The following is a 24,238-nucleotide window of genomic DNA, read 5'->3' as shown; positions in this document are numbered from 1 at the left end:
GGGGTGAGGGGCACAGCAGCAGCAACAGAGAGATCAGGGGCGGTGGGCGGCACAGAGGGACGAGGGGCGGCAGAGAGGGGGGAGGGGGGAGAGCAGCAGCAGAGAGACCGGGTGGGCGGCAGAGAGGGGTGAGGGGAGGCAGCAGCAGCCAAGAGGGTCTCTCTGCTGCTGCTGTTGTGCCCTTCACCCCTCTTCTGTTTCTTTGGGTGGGTGGGAGGGTCGTCCGGCCACTCCCGGCCTCCCCCAGCTCTTCTCTGTGGAGCCCGCCCTTCCAGGGGCTCCCCGCATCCCCGGGCAGGTGGGCTGCGCGCTCTCTGTCTGTCCCTGTCCCGCTGTCTGTCCCCCAACCCTCCGGCCCCCCGCGCCCAGGCGGGCAGAGCCCAGAGGGAGGGAGCGGAAAAGCCAGCGAGGGCCGAGCAGAGGAGAAGCCGGGGCGGGACGGGAAGGGGGCGGGTGGGGGGCGAGGGCGGGAGAGTTGGTGTCTCCTTCGCTCCGGCCTCCGGGTCCCGCTGCCCTGAGGGGAGGCCACAGTGGAGCCGTCGTCGTCTTCGTCGTCTTCCTCTGGGCCTGGGACGGGGTGAGGGGTTCCCGGGGCCTGGGCCGCCGGCTGTCACTCAGGCCGTCCATCCGTCCGTCCATCCATCCATCCATCCATCCATCCATCCATCCATCCGTCCGTCCGTCCGTCCGTCCGTCCGTCCGTCCGTCTGTCTGTCAGGGGTGAAGCGGAATGGCCGAGGAGGCCCCGGAGCGGCTGGCGTGGGGCTGAGTGCCCAGGAGGCCCGGGCCCGGACCCGCATCCACGGCGGACCATGACCGTATTCAGGCAGGAGAACGTGGATGATTACTACAACACCGGCGAGGAGCTCGGCAGGTAACCCCCCGGGGACCCCCCCAAGACCCCCCCAAGACCCCCGGGCCGGGACTAGCTTGGCCTAGTGGGTAGAGCCCGGGCCCAGGAGTTGGAGACCCCCGGTCCCCACCCTGGCTCCGCCGTTGGTATGCTGGGTGACCTTGGCCAAGTCGCTTGGCTTCTCTTGGAGAAGCAGCGTGGCCTAAGTGGAAGGTAAGCCCACCGTGGACGTCACAGGACCCGGGGTGTTCTCATCCCGCCTCCGCCGTCGGGGACCTTGGGCCAGTTACGTCACTTCTCTGGGCCTCGGTCACTTTGTCTGTAAAATGGGGATGGAGACTGGGACCTCACTTCTCTGGGCCTCAGTCACTTTGTCTATAAAATGGGGATGGAGACCGAGCCCACCCCCCGAGTGGGACAGGGACTGAGTCCTCCCTCACAGAGAAGCAGCGTGGCTCAGTGGAAAGAGTGCGGGCTTTGGAGTCAGAGGTTATGGGTTCAAATGCCGACTCCGCCAATTGTCAGTTGTGTGACTTTGGGCAAGTCACTTCACTTCTCTGGACCTCAGTGACCTCATCTGGAAAATGGGGATTAAGACTGTGAGCCCCCGTGGGACAACTTGATCACCTTGTAACCCCCCCATCGCTTGGAACAGTGCTTTGCACATAGGAAGCGCTTAATAAATGCCATCCTTATTATTAGCTTGGATCTACACCCTCGCAGCGCTTAGTGCGGTTCCTGGCGTGTAGTAAGCGCTTAATAAATACGAAAAAAACCCACCGTCTAGCTTGCGCAGGGCACTGATTCAACAGAATCAGTCAGAATGATCCCTGGCCTCAGAAGGGGAGGAAGAACAGGTTTCGAATCCCTATTTGGCAGGTAAGGAACCTGAGGCCCAGAGAGGTTAAGCGATTTGCTCCCGGCCAAACGGCAGTTCAGCGGCAGAGCGGGATCTAGAGTAATAATAATCATAATAATGATGATGGCATTTGTTAAGCGCTCACTATGTGCGAAGCACTGTTCTAAGCGCTGGGGGGGGGGCGGGGGGATACAAGGTGATCAGGTTGTCCCACTTGGGGCTCACAGTCTTCATCCCCGTTTGACAGATGAGGTCACTGAGGCCCAGAGAAGTTAAGTAATAATAATAATAATAATAATGGCATTTATTAAGTGCTTACTATATGCGAAGCACTGTTCTAAGCACTGGGGAGGTTACAAGGTGATCAGGTTGTCCCACGGGGGGCTCACAATCCCCATTCTACAGATGAAGTAACTGAGGCACAGAGAAGTGAAGTGACTTGCTCAAAGTCACACAGCTGACAGTTGGTGGAGCTGGGATTAGAACCCGTGACCTCCGCCTCCCAAGCCCGGGCTCTTTCCATTGAGCCACGCGGCTTCTCTTCTTCTTAGAAGCGGGGTCTCCTGCCCTCCCTGCCCCCCTCGCTCTATCCACTAGGCAACACTGTCTCCCCTCGCGCTCCAGGTTGTTTTCTGGAGCGGAAGCTCACTCTCCTTTCCAATACAAATCCACGCTTGGAGTGGAAGTTGGGAGCCGGGGACCTCCGCCTGAGGGTGAAGGGCTTATATCGTTACGTGGTTGGAAACAGACCGTACGTGCTGGTGGTCCATCTCGGTTCACCAGGCAGTTGGTCGAGAGGCAAAAAAATAAAAACCGTGGTATTTGTTGAGCGCCGACTATGTGCCGGGCGCCAAGGTGGATCCCAGCCAGTCGGGCTGGACACAGTCCCCGTCCCCAACGGGGCTCAGGGCCTTCATCCCTGTTTTACGGATGAGGGCACCGAGGCCCAGAGAAGCGGAGCGACCTTGCCCAAGGTCGCCCAGCAGACAGATGGCTGTGCCGGCAGGAGGACCCAGGTGCTTCAATCAATCAATCAATCGATCATATTTATTGAGCGCTTACAGTGCGCAGAGCGCTGTACTAAGCGCTTAGGAAGCACAAGTTGGCAACATATAGAGACGGTCCCTACCCAACAGTGGGCTCACAGGCTAGAAGGGGGAGACAGAGGACAAAACCAAACATATTAACAAAATAAAATAAATAAAGTAGATATGTACAAGTAAAATAAATAAATAAATAGAGTAATAAATATGTACAAACATATATACATATATAAAGGTGCTGTGGGGAAGGAAAGGAGGTAAGACGGCCTGGGTCCGTTGGGCCTGGATGGCTTCTCTAGGCTGTGACGCTGTGCAGGTCTGCCCCTCGGGGCTAGAGAAGGGGCTTTTCAAACTAAAAACAGAAAACGCGCCAGTCCGATTGCCAGTCCGATTTGCACAGGATGGCCTAATTTCTAGGCCGTCCTCTGCAGAAAGACTTAATGAAAATCACGCCAGGCGGAGACTGATTTATCCTTGATGAAAATCACACCAGGTGGAGACTGATTTATCCGGGGAAAAACGCCATTCTACGCCTGCGTTCGAGATTCCTCGGGAGGTTCCTGGCTCCCCGAGGAGAACCTGGAGAGGAAGGAGTTTTGAATGTTGGGAAGTGCTCGTGGACTCGTGATTCGTTAAATTAGTGGCACTGACTGAGGGCCTACAGGGCCATCAGTCAGTAGTGTTCCCTGGGCATCCTATGGGGACAGAACATTCATTCATTCAGTCGTATTTATTGAGCGCTTACTGTCTACAGAGCGCTGTACTAAGCGCTTGGGAGAACCTTGTCCTTAACAGCTTGGGAGAGTGCAGTATATTTAGTCGATGTGATCCCTGACCACGAGGAGTCCAGTCTACCACATGCATAATAATAATGATAATAATAATGTTGGTATTTGTTAAGCGCTTACTATGTGCAAAGCACTGTTCTAAGCTCTGGGGTAGATACAAGGTAATCAGGTTGTCCCACGAGGGGCTCACAGTCTTCATCCCCATTTTCCAGATGAGGGAACTGAGGCCCAGAGAAGTGAAGTGATTTGCCCAAAGTCACCCAGCTGACAAACGGCGAAGCCGGGATTTGAACCCACGGCCTCTGACTCCAAAACCCGGGCTCTTTCCACTGAGCCTCACTGCTTCCCCAACATCAACATCAGTGGTATTTACTGGGCACAGATTGATTGATTTTTGAAGTTGGAGTCGGTGAGGAAGGGTGTCCTTTTTTAAGTCAACCAAGGATCAGATTTTATTTTTCGTGAGAGGTTTTTTTCCCTTGTAGTTATAATAATAATGATAATAATAACAATAATAATAATAATAATAATGGTATTTGTTAAGTGCTTACGGTGAGCAGAGCACTGTTCTGAGTACCAGGGAGGTTCCAAGGTGATCGGTTGTCCCACGGAGGGCTCACGGCTTTAATCCCCATTTTACAGCTGAGGTAACTGAGGCCCAGAGAAGTGAAGTGACTTGCCCAGAGTCACACAGCTGACAGTTGGTGGGGTTGGGTTGGAACTCATGACCTCTGACTCCAAAGCCCGGGCTCTTTTCACTGAGCCACGCTGCTTCTCCCCACAATGTTGTGGCCCCACAACAGAAGTGGACAACGTATTTTTTAAACCCACCCCTGAGAGGTGTGCCAAGAGTACCAGGTCTAGAATTATTATGATAATAATTATGATATTATAATTCTATTATTATAATAATAATAGCGTTTATTAAGCACTTACTGTGTGCAAAGCACCGTTCTAAGCTCTGGGGAGGTTATAAGGTGATCAGGTTGACCCACGGGGGCTCACGGTCTTCATCCCCATTTTACAGAGGAGGGAACTGAGGCCCAGAGAACAATAATAATAATAATGATGATGGCATTTGTTAAGCGCTTACGATGTGCCAAGCACTGTTCTAAGCGCTGGGGAGGATACAAGGTGATCAGGTTGTCCCACGTGGGGCTCACAGTCTTAGTCCCCGTTTTACGGATGAGGTAACTGAGGCCCAGAGAAGTTAAGTGACTTGCCCAAAGTCACACAGCTGACAATTGGCGGAACCAGAATTTGAACCCATAACCTCAGACTCCCAAGCCCGGGCTCTTTCCATTGGGCCACGCTGCTTCTCTAGTGAAGTGACTTGGCCAAAGTCACCCAGCTGGCAACTGGTAGAGCCGGAATTTGAACACCTGACCTCGGACTCTGAAGCCCGGGCTCTTTCCACTGAGCCACGCTCCTTCTCTAAGATGCCAGCCGGTGAGTGATGTAAAGGTCTAGGAGTAGCTGGGACGTTGCCAACTTGTACTTCCCAAGCGCTTAGTACAGTGCTCTTCACACAGTAAGTGCTCAATAAATATGATTGAATGAATGATGATGAAGCATGTGCCACTATTGTCTTCAAAACTCTCCAACCTCTTAACCTTTCTTCCCTACCCTCCCTTCTCTCCTTCCACATCCCAGCCCGAAAACTCCGCTCCTCTGGAGCCGCTGACCTTCTCACTTAGCCTCCATCTCACCTTTTCATTCTTTTGTTCCTTCAGTCGTATTTATTGAGCGCTTACTGGGTGCAGAGCAGAGAAGCAGTGGGGCTCAGTGGAAAGAGACCGGGCTTTGGAGTGAGCGGTCATGGGTTCAAACCCCAGCTCCGCCAACTGTCAGCTGTGTCACTTCGCTTCTCTGGGCCTCAGTCGCCTCTTCTGTAAAAAGGGGATTTTTTTAAAATTTACAGCGCTTACTATACTGTACTAAGCTCTGGCGGGGGGAGGGGGGGATACAAGGTAATCAGGTGTCCCCCGGGGGGCTCACAGTCTTCATCCCCATTTGACAGAGCAGGTAACTGAGGCACAGAGAAGTGAAGCGGCTTGCCCAAGGTCACACAGCTGACAAGTGGCAGAGCGGGATTCAAACCCATGACCTCGGACTCCCAAGCCCGGGCTCTTTCCACTGAGCCACGCTGCTTCCCTTATCAAATTAAGATTAAGACTTTGAGCCCCCCGAGGGACAACCTGATCACCTTGTAACCTCGCCAGTGCTTTGCGCATAGTAAGCGCTTAATAAATGCCATTATTATTATTATTATTATTATTACTATTATTATTATTATTATTATTATTATTACAAATCGGCAACATCTTACCTCCTTCCCTTCCCCACAGCACCTGTATATATGTATATATGTTTGTACAAATTCATTACTCTATTTATTTATTTATTTATTTTACTTGTACATATCTATTCTATTTATTTTATTTTGTTAGTATGTTTGGTTTTGTTCTCTGTCTCCCCCTTTTACACTGTGAGCCCACTGTTGGGTAGGGACTGTCTCTATTCCCAAGCACTTAGTACAGTACTCTGCACACAGTAATCGCTCAATAAATGCGACTGATGGATGATGGATGGCAAGATATAGAGACGGTCCCTACCCAGCAACGGGCTCACGGTCTAGACGGGGGAGACAGACAACAAAACCAAACAAGTAGACAGGCGTCAATACCCTCAGACCATCATACGTTTCCCGCCTTGAACCCCTGGCCCCCGTCCCGTCTCTGGCCCAGAATGCCCTCCCTCCTCAAATCTGCCAGACAACGACTCTCCCCTTCTTCAAAGCCTCACCGAAGGCACGTCTCAATCAATCAATCAATTGTATTTATTGAGCGCTTACTGTGTGCAGAGCACTGTACTAAGCACTTGGGAAGTACAAGTTGGCAACATATAGAGACAGTCCCTACCCAACAGTGGGCTCACAGTCTAATAGGGGGAGACAGAGAACAAAACCTCCAAGAGGCCTTCCCAGACTAAGCCCCCCTTTTCCTCAGGTCCCCGTCCCTTCTGCGTCGCCTTGCCTCATTCCCTCTCCTCTTTCCCCCGCCCCACAGCACTTATGTGTATATCTATAATTCTATATATTCATATTGATGCCCGTTTACTTGTTCTGAAGTCTGTCTCACCCCCTTCTCCTCCCCACGGCACTTACGTATATATGTGTATATCTATAATTCAGGGTGGCTCCGAGGAAAGAGCACTGGCTTGGGACACCTCTGACACTCCGCCATTTGTCAGCCGTGTGACTTTGGGCAAGTCACTTAATTTCTCCAAGCCTCGGTTCCCTCCTCTGTCAAATGGGGATGAAGACTGTAAGCCCCCCGTGGGACAACCTGATCAACCTGGAGCCCCCCCCAGCACTTAGAACAGTGCTTCGCGCATAGCTTAACAAATGCTATTATTATTATATATTCATATTGATGCCTGCTTATTGTTTTGACATCTGTCCCCCACTTTCTAGACTCTAAGTCAGACGTGGGCATGGACTGTATCTCTTTATTGCTGAATTGTACTTTCCAAGCACTTGGTACAGTGCTCTGCACACAGTAAGTGCTCCATAAATATGATTGAATGAATGAATGAATGAGTGAGTGAGTGAGTGAGTGAGTGAATGAATGAATGAATGAATGAATGAATGAATGAATGAATGAATGAATGAATGATAAGTGAGGTGCCAGGGCTAGGAGTAGCTATGTGAGTGCCAACCCAGTCAGTGCCACCTTTGATGATGGTGGTGGAATGTATTAAATGCTTACTGCGGGCCAAGCCCTGTGCTTTGTGCTGTGGGAAGTGCAAGAACATCAGATCAGATCTTCCAGACTGTGAGCCCACTGTTGGGTAGGGACCATCTCTATAGGTTGCCAACTTGTACTTCCCAAGTGCTTAGTACAGTGCTCTGCACACAGTAAGCGCTCAATAAATACGATTGAATGAATGAAGATCAGAAACAGTCCTTGCCCCACATGGGGCTCACCAAAATAGAGGGAGAGAGCTGGTATCTTCACCTCAATTTACGGGTGAGGAAACTGAGGCCGGGGAAGCTAAATGACTTGTCCAAGGTCACACAGGCATTTAATCCCCATTTTACAGAGCAGCGCTTGGCACGTAGTAAGCGCTTAACAGATACCATCGTTATTATCATTATTATTATTATTACAGCTGAGGGAACTGAGGCCCAAAGAGGCCAAGTGACTTGCCCAAGTTCACCCGGCAGAGAAGTGGCAGAGCCGAGATTAGAACCCAGCACTCTGGACCGACTCTGAGTCGACTTTACAAAGTGATCAGTGGCAGACAGGCACCCCCAGTTTATCGGTGAAGAGCAAAGTAGAAATGCGTACTACATTGAGGCAGGTAGAGAACAAACAGGTTGGACCTTGTCCTTGTCCCATCCAAGATTCATTGTCTCCAGGGAAGGGAGAAGTAGATTTCATACCCATTCCTATAGGTGAGGAAACTGAGGCCCAGAGAAGTGACTCAGTCCAGGTCACGCAGCAGATGAGCAGGCCGAGCTGGGATTAATAATAGTAATAATGGGATTTGTTAAGCGCTTTCTTCTAAGCGCTGGGGGGGATACAAGGTGATCAGGTTGTACCACGTGGGACTCAGAGTCTTCATCCCCATTCCTACAGGTGAGGAAACTGAGGCCCAGAGAAGTGACAGTCCAGGTCACTCAGCAGATGAGCAGGCAGAGCTGGGATTAATAATAGCAATAATGGTATTTGTTAAGCGCTTTCTTCTAAGCGCTGGGGGGGATACAAGGTGATCAGGTTGTCCCACGTGGGACTCACAGTCTTCATCCCCATTTTACAGATGAGGTCACCGAGGCCCAGAGGAGTTGTGACTTGCCCAAAGTCATCCAGCTGACAAGTGGTGCAGGCGGGATTTGAACCCATGACCTCTGACCCTCAAGCCCGGGCTCTTTCCACTGAGCCACGCTGCTTCTCTCGGAGAAGCGAAGTGACTCGCCCAAGGTCACACTGCAGAGAAGCGGCCGAGCCAGGATTAGAATCCGGGTCCTTTGGACTCCCAGGCTCGGGTGCTAGCCACTAGGCCAAGCTGCTTCCCATCACTTCCTCGAGACTTTTCATTCATTCATTCAGTTCATTCAATCGTATTTATTGAGTACTTACCGTGTGCAGAGCACTGTACTAAGCGCTTGGGAAGTACAAGTTGGCAACCTATAGAGACGGTCCCTACCCAACAGTGGGCTTGCAGTCTAGAAGACTGTGGGTAGTTTTCCCTACCCCCTCGTAAAGTTCAACGCTGTGCGTGTTTCTAGGGACTTTAGGGTTAAACAGTAAAATAAGCAGTGTCTAAGATATTTCAAAAGAGGTATGCTTTCAGTCTTCGGAAAGAGCCAAGGTCATTTTGAAATCAAAGAAATTAAGTGGGTGGCTAAATATCTTACAGCGGCCGATACTTAACTGAAGCTAATAATAAAGATCTAAAGCCGTCGGCGTAAAATCCATGGGCATTTCAATGTCAGGAGATATAATAAATCCCAACCGAAGAAATACATTTTTCAGGTTGCTTTTGTAGATTATAATGGCTAATTGCAACGGTGGGGGGAGAGAGAAGTGCGGGGGTCGGGGGGGAGGGAAGAAAGAGACAGAGGTAGATAGAGCAGGGAAAAGGGAAGAAGAAAGAGGAGAGATTATGAATATTTTCCTAAGGGGAGAAAAATGGAAAATTTAGGCCAAGACTATCAACTGAATTGTACGTGATCGATGAAATTTGTTGTGGGCCTCTTCTGTGTAGAGGACCGTTCTGAGCCCTTGGGAGAGGATAGCAGACTTCTAGACTGTGAGCCCGTTGTTGGGTAGGTAACTGTCTCTATATATGTTGCCAACTTATACTTCCCAAGCGCTTAGTACAGTGCTCTGCGCACAGTAAGGGCTCAATAGATACTACTGAATGAACGAACGGAGTTAAGAGACACGATCCCTCTCCTCAAGGAGCTGACTGTCTACATAGTCTGTGGGGCTGAGTCTGGGAATAATAATAATAATAATAGTAATAATAATAATAATAATAATAATAATAATGGCATTTATTCATTCGTTCATTCATTCAATCGTATTTATTGAGTGCTTACTATGTGCAGAGCACTGTACTAAGCGCTTGGGAAGTACAATTTGGCAACATATAGAGATGGTCCCTACCCAGCAGTGGGCTCACAGTCTAGAAGGGGTAGATAGAGAACAAAACAAAACATTTTAACAGAATAAAATAGAATAAATATGTACAAGTAAAATAAATAAATAAATAAATAAATAAATAAATAAATAAATAAATTTATTAAGCGCTTACTATGTGCAAAGCACTGTTCTAAGTGCTGGGGAGGTTCCAAGGTGATCAGGTTGTCCCATGGGAGGTCTCACAGTCTTAATACTCGTCCCCCTCTCCATCCCCCCCGGTCTTACCTCCTTCCCTTCCCCACAGCACCTGTATATACGTATATGTGTTTGTGCGTATTTATTACTCTATTTATTTATTTATTTTACTTGTACATATCTATTCTATTTATTTTATTTTGTTAATATGTTTGGTTTTGTTCTCTGTCTCCCCCTTCTAGACTGTGAGCCCACTGTTGGGTAGGGACTGTCTCTACATGTTGCCAACTTGTACTTCCCAAGCGCTTAGTACAGTGCTCTGCACACAGGAAGCGCTCAATAAATACGATTGACTGATTGATTGATACCCATTTTACAGATGAGGTAACTGAGGCCCAGAGAAGTGAAGTGACTTGCCCAAAGTCACCCCAGCTGACAATTGGCGGAGCCGGCATTCGAACCCATGAACTCTGACTCCAAAGCCCGGGCTCTTGCCACTGAGCCACGAGGGCTGTTGCCACTGAGCCACGAGGCCTCTTGGAGGAGATGAGCCTTCAGTAAGGCATTGAAGAGGGGGAGAGTCATTGTCCGGCAGATTTGAGGAGGGAGGGCATTCCCGGTCCGAGGTCGGACGTGGGCCGCGGGCCGGTGGCAAGATCAATCAAGCAATCAATCAATCGTATTTATTGAGCGCTTACTGTGTGCAGAGCACTGTACTAAGCGCTTGGGAAGTACAAGTCGACAACACAGAGAGACGGTCCCTACCCAACAGTGGGCTCACAGTCTAGAAGGGGGAGACCGAGAACAAAACAAAATGTATTAACAAAATAAAATAAGTAGAATAAATATGTACAAGTAAAATGAATAAATAAATAGGGTAATAAATCTGTACAAACATATATACAGGTGCTGTGGGGAAGGGAAGGAGGTAAGGCAGGGGGGATGGAGGGGGGAGGGATGATAAAGTCGATGGTTGGGAATTCCAGCCGGGAGCAGAGCGGAGCGGTAGCCATTGGATGCATTTGAGCGGCGCACCGAACTGAGGTTCTGACAGGGGGTATGTAATAATCACGGCATTTGTTAAGCACGTACTATGTGCAGGCACTGTACTGAGCGCTGGGTTGGGTCCAATCAAATAGGGTTGGACACAGTCCCTGTCCCACGTGGGGCTCGCAGTCGCCGTCCCCATTTTCCAGATGAGGGAACTGAGGCCCGGAGAGGTGAAGTGTTCTGTTTTTTTATTTCTTGGCGTCTTTCTTTTGCCCCGCCTCACGGCCCTTGCTTAACTGCCCCGTTCCCTGCTCCGTTGAGTCTGCCGAGATGGCGAGGGCACAAAGGTCAGCTGGGTGACTTTGGGCAAGTCACTTCACTTCTCTGTGCCTCAGTTACCCATCTGTAAAATGGGGATTAAGACTGTGAGCTCCACGTGGGACAACCTGATCAACCTTGTAAGCTCCCCAGCGCTTAGAACAGTGCTTTGCATGAAGTAAGCACTTAATAAATGCTATTATTATTATTATTATTATCTTTATCATTATTATTATTATTAAAGGGCTCTGCTGCTGTTCGGTTTGCTTGCCCGGGTGGTTTCAGAGGGGTAAGCTCGTTGTCAACAGGGAACTTTATCTGTTATATTGTTCTGTCGCCCTCTCCCAAGCGCTCAGTCCAGTGTGTTGCACGTGGTAAACGAATGAATGAAAGAATGGACATGGCGCTGACTTGGTCGGAGGCAGGGGGATGCTCCAGCTGACCCCCGCTGGCCCCCTCCCACCGCCCGCCCCCCCCCCCCCCCCCAATCTCCCGTTTCATTGTTGATTTCCGCAGGGCCGAAACCAGCTCTTGGGTTTGCCGAACGGGCGCCCACCACGGCGGCGGTTATTGAGAATCTAGAGCAAATCTCAGTCTCGTTCCGCCCGGCCAGAGGCGTGCGTAACCCTGCATTCTGCAGCCGCCCATCCGGGACCTCAAAGAGGCGTCCCCTACCTCCTCACTAGCCTGCGGCCTCGTCCCTTTCCCGTCCCGTTCGACCCTCCCAAACTCAGAGGAAAAAAAGATCCCCGGAACGCCCTTCCGGCATCATTCTCCCATCCAAGAGGAGTGTCAGGCAAGGCCCAGAGCGGAGAATTCCACAAGTCCAGGAGGGGCTTAGCATGTGTGTGTATGTAATAATGATGATAGTAACAATAACGATAGCATTTATTAAGCGCTTACTATGTGCAGAGCACTGTTCTAAGCGTTGGGAGGATACAGGGCGATCAGGTTGTCCCACGTGGGGGCTCACGGTCTTCATCCCCATTTTACAGGTGAGGGAACTGAGGCCCAGAGAAGTGAAGTAACTTGCCCAAAGTCACACAGCTGACAAGTGGCGGAGCCGGGATTTGAACCCATGACCTCCAACTCCAAAGTCTGTGCTCTTTCCACTGAGCCACCCTGCTTCTCATCCCCCAAACGCCCTTCCAGCATCATTCTCCCATCCAAGAGGAGTGTCAGGTGAGGCCCAGAGCAGAGAATCCCACAGGTCCAGGTGGGGCTTAGCATGTGTGTGTATGTAATAATAATGACAGCATTTATTAAGCGCTTACTATGTGCAAAGCACTGTTCTAGGCGCTGGGGAGGTTACAAGGTGATCGGGTTGGTCCCCGGGGGGGCTCACAGTCTCAATCCTCCAGGAGGCCTTCCCAGACTGAGCCCCCTCCTTCCTCACCCCTTCCCCCCCCGTCTCCATCCCCCCGCCTTTCCTCCTTCCCTTCCCCACATCACCTGTATATATGTTTGTACGGATTTATTACTCTATTTATTGATTTATTTTACTTGTCCGTATTTATTCTGTTTATTTTATTTTGATAATATGTTTTGTTTTGTTCTCTTGTCTCCCCCTTCTAGACTGTGAGCCCACTGTTGGGTAGGGACTGTCTCTATATGTTGCCGACTTGGACTTCCCAAGCGCTCAGTCCAGTGCTCTGCACACAGTAAGCGCTCAATAAATACGATTGAATGAAGGAATGAATGAATCCCCATTTTCCAGATGAAGCAACTGAGGCCCAGAGAAGTGAAGTGACTTGCCCAAAGTCACACAGCTGACAAGCAGCGGAGCCGGGATTTGAACCCATGACCTCTGACTCCAAAGCCCGGGCTCTTTCCACTGAGCCACGCTGCTTCTCTAAGCAGTATGTGTCGGGGGGGACGGACGGGGGGGACGATCCGTGCTCCGTGCCCTCTGCCTCGCCTCAGACTTTGCACATAGTAAGCGCTGAATAAATGCCATCATTATTCTTATTATTATCACGGTCTTCTCCACCGCAGCCCCCTCCCCAGAACGGTCTTTCACCATTTTCAGCGGCCCGGGTTTTACAATTCGCTGGGCGCCATTCGTATTCTACGCGAATCGCCGCCGTTGATGGTTGACGGAGGAGGGAGGAAGGAGCCTTTGGCATTTTAGTGTCTTCAGGGAGAAACTTGAACAAATTATATCCCCGGGTCTTTATTCCATGCTGGTAACTCCTCTTGGAACAAAACAGAGTTTTCCGGTTGTCCTCAGGTAATGTACCGTGGGTGGGATGCGGGGGGCAAGCGTCGTTAAATCCGGGCCGAAGGCGAGTCGGGATCAGACCCTTGTTCTCATTCCACTTTGTGTCCAAAGGGGCTTCTTTCACTATTTCCCTCCCTACCATTCATTCATTCAATCATCTTTATTGAGCGCTTACTGTGTGCAGAGCACTGGACTAAGCGCTTGGGAAGGACAAGTTGGCAACATCTAGAGATGGTCCCTACCCGACAACGGGCTCGCGGTCTAGAAGGGGGAGACGGACAACAAAACAAAACATGTGGACTGGTGTCAAGTCATCAGAATAAATAGAAGTAAAGCTAGATGCACAGTAGAAAGAGCCCGGGCTTTGGAGTCAGAGGCCATGGGTTCAAATTCCGGCTCCGCCAACTGTCAGCTGGGTGACTTTGGGCGAGTCACTTCACTTCTCTGGGCCTCAGTCACCTCATCTGTAAAATAGGGGTTAAAGCTGTGGGCCCCCAGTGGGACAACCTGATCACCTTGTAACCTCCCCAGCGCTTCGAACAGTGCTTTGCACATAGTAAGCACTTAACAAATATCATTATTATTCTTATTCTTATTATTAGGAAAATCAATAGTATAGTAAATATGTACAAGTGAAATAGGTAGAGTCATAAATCTGTACAAAAGTCTTCATCCCCATTTGGCAGAGGAGGTCACTGAGGCCTAGAGAAGTGACTTGCCCAAGGTCACCCAGCCGACATCCAAGCGCTCAGTCCAGTGCTCCACACGCAGTAAGCGCTCATTAAATAATAATGATAATAATGATGGCATTTATTAAGCGCTTACTATGTGCAAAGCACGGTTGTAAGTGCTGGGGAGGTTACAAGGGGATCAGGTTGTCCCACGGGGGTCTCACGTCTTAATCCCCATTTTCCAGATGAGGGAACTGAGGCCCAGAGAAACAAAGTCACCCAGCTGACAAGTGGCAGAGCCGGGATTTGAACCCCTGACCTCTGACTCCAAAGGCCGGGCTCTTTCCATTGAGCCACCCTGAAATGCAATTGAATGAATGGATGAGGAGCTGACAGTCCACGGAGGGCCGAGCACCGGGGAGAGCGCGTTGGGGTCGGGAGCGCCGCGCGGGGCTGGCGGTTGAGTGCGCCCGGAGGCCCGTCTTCCAGCGGGCAGTTTGCGGTGGTGAAGAGGTGCCGGGAGCGGAGCACGGGAGCGGAGCACGGGCGTCCAGTTCGCGGCCAAGTTCATCCAGAAGCGGCGGAGCCGGTCCAGCCGGCGGGGGGTGAACCGCGAAGACATCGAGCGCGAGATGGCCATCCTCCGCCAGATCCGCCACCCCAACCTTGTCACCCTGCACGACGTCTACGAGACCAGCAGCAACATCGTCCTCATCCTCGAGCTGTGAGGCGCGCGTGGGGTCCGGGCGGGGCGGGGGTCCGGGCGGCCTGCCGATCGGGACGGACGGGAGCGCTCACAGGCTCACCTGGGGGGTTTGTGGGGTTTTATTTTTTTATAATAGCATTTATTAAGCGCTTACTATGTGCCAAGCACTGTTCTGAGCGCTGGGGAGGTTACAAGGTGATCAGGTTGTCCCCCGGGGGGCTCACGGTCTTCATCCCCATTTGACAGAGGAGGGAACTGAGGCCCGGAGAAGGGAAGTGACTTGCCCAAATCACCCAGCTGACAATTGGCGGTGCCGGGATTTGAATCCCTGACCACTGACTCCAAAGCCCGGGCTCTTTCCACTGAACCACACTGCCTCTCTATTGCTTATAATAATAATAATGGCATTTCTTAAGCGCTCACTATGTGCAAAGCACTGTTCTAAGCGCTGGGGAGGTTACAAGGTGATCAGGTTGTCCCACGGAGGGCTCACAGTCTTAATCCCCATTTTACAGATGAGGTAACTGAGGCCCAGAGAAGTGAAGTGACTTGCCCAAAGTCACACAGCTGACAATATTGGCTGGAGTCCGGATTTGAACCTCTGACCTCTGACTCCAAAGCCCGGCTCTTTCCACTGAGCCACGCTGCTTCTCTATTTGTTATCTATTTGTGAAGCGCTTACTCGGTGCCGAGCACTGTTCTAAGCGCTGGGTAGATACAGGGTCATCGGGGTGGTCCCACGGAGGGCTCGTGGCCTTCAACCCCATTTTCCAGAAGAGGCCCAGAGAAGGGAAGAGGCTTAATAATAATAATAATTAGCGCTTACTATGTGCCAAGCCCTGTTCTAAGTGCTGGGGGAGGATACAGGGTAATCGGGGTGTCCCCCCGTGCGGCTACACAGTCTTAATCCCCCTTTTCCAGAGGAGGGAACTGAGGCCCAGAGAAGGGAAGTGACTTAAGAATAATAATAATAATAATAATAAGTGCTCAATATGTGCCAAGCACAGTTCTAAGCACTGGGGAGGATACAGGGTAATCAGCTTGTCCCTCGTGGTTCTCCCAGTCTTAATTCCCCTTTTCCAGAGGAGGGAACTGAGGGCCAGAGAAGGGAAGTGGCTTGCCCCAAGTCACACAGCTGCCGAGTGGCAGAGGTGGGATTAGAAGCCAGGACCTCTGACTCCCAAGCCTGGGATCTTGACGCTAAGCCACGCTGCACAGCACTGGCCTGAGTGCTTGGGAGAGGAGGGCAGTAGAACAATAAAAGAGACACATTCCCTGCCCACAGCGAGCGTACACTCAACGAAAAGGGGGCCAGATTGGGGGGCATGTGAGCAGCAGGCTGTCCTCCTCCTCCTCCTCCTCCTCCTCCTCCACCACCTTCCCTTTCTCTTCCTCCTCCTTTTTCTCCTCTTCTTCCTCCTTCTCCCCCTCCTCCTCCTCTTCCTCCTTCTTTTCTTTCCGCCTCCTCCTCCTCCTCCTTTCCCTCCTCCTCCTCTTCCTCCTCTTACTCCTCCTCTTTTTTCCCTCCCCTCGTTCTCCTCCTTCTTTCCCTTCTCCTCCTCCTTCTTTCCCTCCTCCACCTCCTCCTTCTGTCCCTCCTCCCTTCTCCTTCTCCCCCCTCCTCTCCTCTTCCTTCCTTCTTTTCTTTCCCACCTCCCCCTCCTCCTCCTTTCCCTCCTCCTCCTCTTCCTCCTCTTTCTCCTCCTCTTTTTTCCCTCCTCGTCCTCCTCCTTCTTTCCCTTCTCCTCCTCCTTCTTTCCCTCCTCCTCCTCCTCCTTCTGTCCCTCCTCCTCCTCCTTCTCCTCCTCTTCCTCCTCCTCCTCCTCCTCTTCTTTCTCCTCCTCCTCCTCTTCTTTCTCCTCCTCCTCCTCTTCTTTCTCCTCCTCCTCCTCTTCTTTCTCCTCCTCCTCTTCTTTCTCCTCCTCCTCCTCCTCTCCCTCCTCCTCCTTTTTCCTCCTCCTCCTCCTTTTCCCTCCTCCTCCTTCTTTCCCTCCTCCTCCTCTTCCTCCTCCTCCTCCTCCTTTCCCTCCTCCTCCCCCCCCCCCCCCCACCCCCCCTCGGCCCCCCGCTTCATCCTCCACAACGTGGCAGGCGGGGGAACTCTCTCGACTCCCTGGCGGAGAAGGAGTCTCTGAGCGAGGAGGAGGCCACAGGAATTCCTGAAGCAGATCCTGAACGGCGTTTTGACCTACCTCCATTCCCCTACACATCACCCACTTCGAACTCAAGGTACTGTGAGCCAGTCGTGGGCGGTCTGGGGTTGTTGTTTTTTATGGTATCCATTAAGCGCTCACTCCGTGTCACTGTCTTAAGTTCCGGGGCTAGATGCGAAGTAAATCAGGCTGGTGGCATTCCCCGTCCCATGCGGGGTAGACGGTCTAAATAGGAAGGAGAACTGAGGCGTGGAGAAGTGAAGTGACTTGCCCAAGGGCACACAGCAAGCAGCTGGCAGAGCCGGGATTGGAACCCAGGTCCTCTGATTCCCGGCCCCGGGCCTCTTTCCACCAGGCTGCATTGCTTCTCTAAAAGAAGGGAAAGACTTGTCCAAGGACTCGCAGCGGACAAGTGCGCGGCCTCAGTGGAAAGAGCCCGGGGCTGGGGAACCGGAGGTTTGTGGGTTCTAATCCCGGCTCCGCCACTTGTCAGCTGTGTGACCTCGGGCAAGTCGCTTCACTTCTTTGGGCCTCAGTTCCCTCATCTGGAAAATGGGGATGGAGACTGTGAGCCCCACGCGGGATAACCTTTTCAACTTGTATCTGCCCCAGTGCTTAGAACAGTGCTTGGCACCTAGTAAGCGCTTAACGAATGCCAACATTATTATTATTAAGTGCTGGATTAGAGCCCAGGTCCTCTGACCCCCCAAGCCCCGGGCTCTTTCCACTAGGCCACAACTTCTCTAAGAGAACTCAAGTGACTTGGACCTAGGTCCCACGCCAGATAAGCTGGGGAGCAGAATTAGAACCCAGGTCCTCTGACCCCCAGCCCACAGGCTCTTTCCACAAGGCCACGTCTTTCCTAAGAGAACTCACGTGACTTCATAATAATAAATAATAATAACATTTATAATAATTATGATAATGATGGTGGCATTTGTTAAGCGCTTCCTATGTGCCAAGCAACTGTTCTAAGCGCTGGGGGAAGTTACCAAGGTCATCAGGTGGTTCCCCACGTGGGGTTCACCCAGTCTAAATCATTTGTACAGATGAGGTCACTGAGGCCCAGAGAAGCGAAGTGACTCACACAAGGTCCACACAGCTGACAAGTCAAGCGCTTAGTCCAGTGCTCTGCACACAGTCAGCGCTCAAATAAATGCATTTGAAAGAATGATGAAGCGGAGGAGCTGGAATTAGAAACCAGGACCTCTGACCTCCATCCTCTTTCCACAAGGCTACGTCTTTCCTAGAGAACTCAAGTGACTTCATAATAATAATAATAATAATAATACTGATAATGGTATTTGTTAAGCACTTCCTAATGTACCAAGGCTCGTTCTAAACAACTAGGGCCGATTACAAGGTGATCAGGTTGTCCCACTTTTGTCTCACAGTCTTAATCCTCATTTTACAGATGAGGTCACTGAGGCCCAGAGACGCAAAGTGACTCACCCCAAGGCACAACAGCTGACAAAGTCACAAGTCATGCGCTCAACAAATACCATTGAATGAATGAATGAATGAAGTGGAGGAGCCGGTATTAGAACCCAGGACCTCTGACCCCCAGCCCCAGGCTTTTTCCACAAGACTACATCTTTCCCTAAGAGAAACTCAAGTGACTTTCATAATAATAATGATAACGATAGTGGTATTTGTTAATGCGCTTCGTATGTGCCAAGCACTTTTCTAAGCACTGGGGAGGTTACAGGGTGATCAGGTGGTCCCCACGTGGGGCTCACAGTCTTAATCCTCATTTTACCAGATGAGGGTCACTGAGGCCCAGAGAAAGCGAAGTGACTCACCCCAAGGTCACACAGCTGACAAGTCAAGTGCCTTAGTCCAAGTGCTCTGCACACAGAGCTCAATAATACGACTGAATGAATGAAGTGGAGGAGCCAGGATTAGAACCCAGGACCTCTGACTCCCATAGCCCCGGGCTTTTTCCTCTAGGCTGCCCTGCTTCTCGAAAAATGAAGCGAACGCTCCACAATCCATAGCACACAGGCGGTGGAGCTGAGATTATGTATTTATTTATATTCATGTCTGCCTCCCCCCTCTAGACTGTCAGCTCGTTGTGGGCAGGGAATGTGTCTGTTTATTGTCCTCTCCCAAAGTGCTTCATACCGGTTGCTTTGCACACAGTAAGCGCTCAGTAAGTACGATTGAATGAATGAATGAATGACTTGTTCATTCAACGCGTATTTATTGAGAGTTTACTGTGTGCAGAGGACTTGTTGGGTTGGGATTGTCTCTATCGGCTTGCCGAATTGTGCTTTCCAAGCACTTAGTCCAGTGCTTGTGCACACAGTAAAGCGCTCAATAAATACGACTGAATGAATGAAATGCTCTGCACATGGTGCTCAATAAGTATGATTGAATGAATGAATACCATTGAGTGAGTGAATGGATTGTTGTGTAGGGCTTGTCTTGTTGCCTAGTTGTACTTTCCAAGCGCTTAGTACAGTGCTCTGTGCACAGTAAGCACTCAATAAACACGAATGAATGAATGATTGAATACAAATGAATGAATTAATACAGTGGAATGAATGAATGAATTGTTGTGTAGGGGTTGTCTCTGTTGCCAAATTGTACTTTCCCAGCACTTAGTCCAGTACTCTGCACACAGTAAGCGCTCAAGGAACACGAATGAATGAATACAATGGAATGAATGAATGACTTGTTGGGTAGGGCTTGTCTCTGTTGCCGAATTGTACTTTCCAAGCGCTTAGTACAGTGCTCTGCACACAGTCAGTGCTCAGTAAAGACGATTGAATGAATGAATACAATTGAATGAATGAATGACTGACTTGTCGGGTAGGGCTTGTCTCTGTTGCCTAATTGTACTTTCCAAGCTCTTAATCCAGTGCTCTGCACACAGTCAGCGCTCAATAAACACGAATGAATGAATGAATGCAATGGAATGAATGAATGAATTGTTGGGTAGGTCTTGTCTCTATCTGTTGCCGAATTGTACTTTCCCAGCGCTTGGGCCAGTGCTCTGCACACAGTCAGCGCTCAATAAATACGATTGAATGAATGAATGAGCGAATGCAATTGAATGGGTAAATGAATGACTTGTCAGGTAGGGCTTGTCTCTATCTGTTCCCAAATTGTAGTGCTCTGCACACAGTAAGCACTCAATAAACACGATTGGATGAATGAATGAATACAATTGAATGAATGAATGAATGAATGAATGAATGACTTGTCGGGTAGGGCTTGTCTCTGTTGCCGAATTGTACTTTCCCAGCGTTTAGTACAGTGCTCTGCTCATAGGAAGCGCTCAATAAATACGATTGAATGAATGAATGAATACCATTGACTGACTGAATGAATGACCCTCTCTATATGTTGCTGACTTGTACTTTCCAAGCGCTTAGTCCACTGCTCTGCACACAGTAAGCACTCAATAAACACAATTGGATGAATGAATGAATACGAATGAATGACTTGTTGGGTAGGGCTTGTCTCTGTTGCCGGATTGTATTTACCCAGCATTCAGTACAGTGCTCTGCACACAGTAAGCGCTCAATAAACACGATTGAATGAATGAATGAATTCGACTGAATGAATGAATGCATGCAATTGAATGAGTGAATGAATACAATTGAATGAATGAATGAATGACTGGTTGGGTAGGGATCGTCTCTATCTGTTGCCAAATTGTTCTTTCCAAGTGCTTAGTCCAGTGCTCTGCACACAGTAAGCGCTCAATCAAAACAATTGTTGAATTAGTGAATGCATACAATGGAATGAATGAACTAAGGAAGGAACCGTTAACAAGTTTGTGACCCTCTTTTCCCCCCCTTGCCACAGCCCGAAAACATAATGCTACTGGACAGGAACGTGCCCAGTCCTCGGATCAAGATCATCGACTTCGGCCTGGCCCACAAAATCGACCTCGGAAATGAATTCAAAAACATCTTCGGGACGCCAGAATTTGTGGGTGAGCGTGGCTGTTGTCCCCCTGAACCGATCTGTGTTATTTATGAAGTGCTTGCCATCTGCAGAGCACTGGACAGAGCGCTTAGGAGAGGATGGTAGAACAATGCAACAGTTCCCCAGACTTGTGGGGGAAAGAAGTTAATAATAATAATAATAATAGTAATAATAACAATGGCGTTTATTAAGTGCTTACTGTGTGCAAAGCACTGTACATAATGATGGTATCTGTTAAGCGCTTACTACATGCCAAGTGCTGGGGGAGATACAAGGTGATCAGGTTATCCCCGATGGGGCTCACGGTCTTCATCCCCATTTTCCAGATGAGGGAATTGAGGCTCAGAGAAGCGAAGCGACTCACCCAAAGCCACACAGCTGACAATAATAATAATAATAATAATAATGATAATAATATAATAATAATAATAATAATAATAATGGCATTTATTAAGCGCTTACTATGTGCAAAGCACTGTTCTAAGCGCTGGGGAGGTTACAAGGTGATCAGGTTGTCCCACGGAGGGCTCACAGTCTTAATCCCCATTTTACAGATGAGGTAACTGAGGCCCAGAGAAGTGAAGTGACTTGCCCAAAGTCACACAGCTGACAATAATTGGTGGAGCCGGGATTTGAACCTCTGACCTCTGACTCCAAAGCCCGGGCTCTTTCCACTGAGCCACGCTGCCCTCCTGCCTGCTTCGGAGTCCCCCAGGGATAAGCGTACAAGTCTCTGTGCCTCAGTTTCCTCATCAATGGAGATTGAGCTCCTGTTCTCCCTCACCCTTAGTCCGTGAAACCCAGGTGGGACGGGGACTCCATCCAACCCGATTGCCTGGTGTCTGCCTCAGCGCTTAGAACATTCATTCATTCATTCAATCGTATTTATTGAGCGCTTACCCTGTGCAGAGCACTGTACTAAGACCGGTGTTCGGTACGCAGTAAACGCTTGGTAGAGACCCTAAAGAATCCGATGGGCGTCTGCGGGGCGGATGGAAATGGAAACAGTAGAGGAGCCGGATGGATCTGTGTTTTCTCTTAGCTCCGGAAATAGTCAACTACGAAGCTCTTGGGCTGGAAGCTGATACGTGGTAAGCATCCTTTGTCGTGTCTGTGTGTTTTAGTGTCTGTGTGTGTTACAGGTGGCGGGCGACCGAAGGGAGAGGGGAGAGTCGGGGGGTGTGGGATTCTCTGGGCTGGGTCACTGGGATGGACAGGGTTGGATGGGGGAGAGTCAGGCGGGTGGGAATAATAATAATAATAATGATAGCATTTATTAAGCACTTACTATGTTCAAAGCATCGTTCTAACAATAATAATAATGGTATTTGTTAAGTGCTTACTATGTGGGAAGCACTTTTATAAGCGCTGGGGGGATACAGTGTGATCAGGTTGTCCCCTGTGGGGCTCACAGTCTTCATCCCCATTTGACAGAGAAGGGAACTGAGGCTCCGAGAAGTTAAGCGACTTGCCCAAGGTCATGCATTCATTCATTCATTCATTCAATCGAGGGCTTGATGTGTGCAGAGCACTGTACTAAGCGCTTGGGAAGGACAAGTTGGCAACATATAGAAACGGTCCCTACCCAGCAGGGGGCTCACGGTCTAGAAGACAGCTGACATGTAAGAAGAGATGGAGAGAGACAGAGAAGAAAGGAGATGGAGAGAGAAGAGAGAGGTGAAAAAGATAAATGAGAAGAGAGATGGAGAGAGACAGAGATGAGAGAGACAAAGAGGAGAGAGAGATGAAAAAGAGGAGAGAGAGGTGAAAAAGATAAATGAGAGAAGAGAGATGGAGAGAGACAGATGGAGAGAGAGGAGAGAGAGCTGAAACAGAAGAGACAAGAGAGAAGGAGAGAGACAGGGAGAGCAAAGATTCATTCATTCATTCAATCGTATTTACTGAGTGCTTTCTGTGGGCAGAGCACTGTACTAAGCGCTTGGGAAGTCCAAGTTGGCAACCTAAAAGATGGAGAGGGGAGAGACAGAGAGGTGAAAGACGAGAGAAGAGAGATGGCGAGCAGAGAGATGGAGAGAGTTCTAAGTGCTGAGGAGGTTACAAGGTGATCAGGTTGTCCCTCAGGTGGTTCCCAGTCTTCATCCCCATTTCCCAAATGAGGTCACTGAGGCCCAGAGAAGCGAAGTGACTTGCCCAGAGTCACACAGCCGACAAGTGGCGGAGCCGGGGTTTGAACCCCTGACCTCTGACTCCAGAGCCCGGGCTCCTTCCACTGAGCCACGCTGCTTCTCCAGGAACGTCCGTATCGGGCCACTGGCGAGAACCGGCGATGGAGCCGGGGGAGTGGGGAATGTGGGATTCTCCGGGCTGGGCCACTGGGGGAGGACGGAGCGTCAATCCCGCACCGCGAGGGCGGCGGGGGTCCCACCGCCCTTTGGAGACCCAGAGTCCTGAGCTGACTGGGGGCCGTGGCCCGTCGATGTCGTTTCCCGCGGCCTCCCGTTCTGATGTGTTTTATTTCTTCCCTGTAGGAGCATTGGTGTGATAACGTACATTCTGTAAGTACCGTGACCACGTCTGCTCTTGGGCGGCACATTTAGATGGTTAAGTTGAGGCCCCAGTCGCTCATTTTGGGTAAAGATACATGACAAAGTGGGCAGCGTTCTGTTAATTTGGATTACTCGATCTGTAAAGATGTATAAGGCCGTCTCCCCTGCCCTCCATTGGACTGTAAACTCCCTGGGGACAGGGAATATTCATGTTTTGTCACCTGTCTACATGTTTTGTTTTGGTGTCAGTCTCCCCCTTCTCGACTGTGAGCCCATTGTCAATCTTTCATTCAGTTGTATTTATTGAGCGCTTCCTGTGTGCAGAGCACTGTACTAAGCGCTTGGGAAGTCCAAGTCAGCAACAATCTAGAGACGGTCCCTCCCCAACAGCGGGCTCACGGTCTAGAAGGGGGAGACGGACTCCAAAACCAAACATGTGGACAGGTGTCAAGTCATCAGAATAAATAGAAGTAAAGCTAGATGCACGTCATTAGCAAAATAAATAGACTGGTAAATACGTACAGGTAAAATAAATAGAGTAATAAATGTGTACAAACATATATACTAAGTGCCATGCGCTATTCTAAACACTGGAGTAGATACAAGCTAATTGGGTTGGCCGCAGTCCCCGTCCCACGTGGGGCTCACAAACGCTAGGGACCGTCTCTATGTGTTACTGACGTGTAATAATAATGATGGCATTTGTTAAGCACTCACTATGTGCCAAGCACTGTTCTAAGCGCTGGCGGGGATACAAGGTGATCAGGTTGTCCCTTGTGGGGCTCACAGTCTTCATCCCCATTTTCCAGATGAGGTAACTGAGAGGCCCAGAGAAGTGACGTG

The 24,238-nt window shown here is 50.0% G+C and overlaps 1 pseudogene; it reads left to right on the top strand.

Moving 5' to 3' along the window:
• Window positions 1-605: 605 nt before the first annotated feature.
• On the top strand, window positions 606-24,238 carry LOC119946715 (annotated as a pseudogene).

Source organism: Tachyglossus aculeatus, chromosome Y3 (assembly GCF_015852505.1).
Source record: "Tachyglossus aculeatus isolate mTacAcu1 chromosome Y3, mTacAcu1.pri, whole genome shotgun sequence".
NCBI lineage: Eukaryota > Metazoa > Chordata > Mammalia > Monotremata > Tachyglossidae > Tachyglossus > Tachyglossus aculeatus.
The sequence above is the reverse complement of the archived record's forward strand: the minus strand, read 5'-3'. Positions and strand labels throughout refer to the sequence as shown.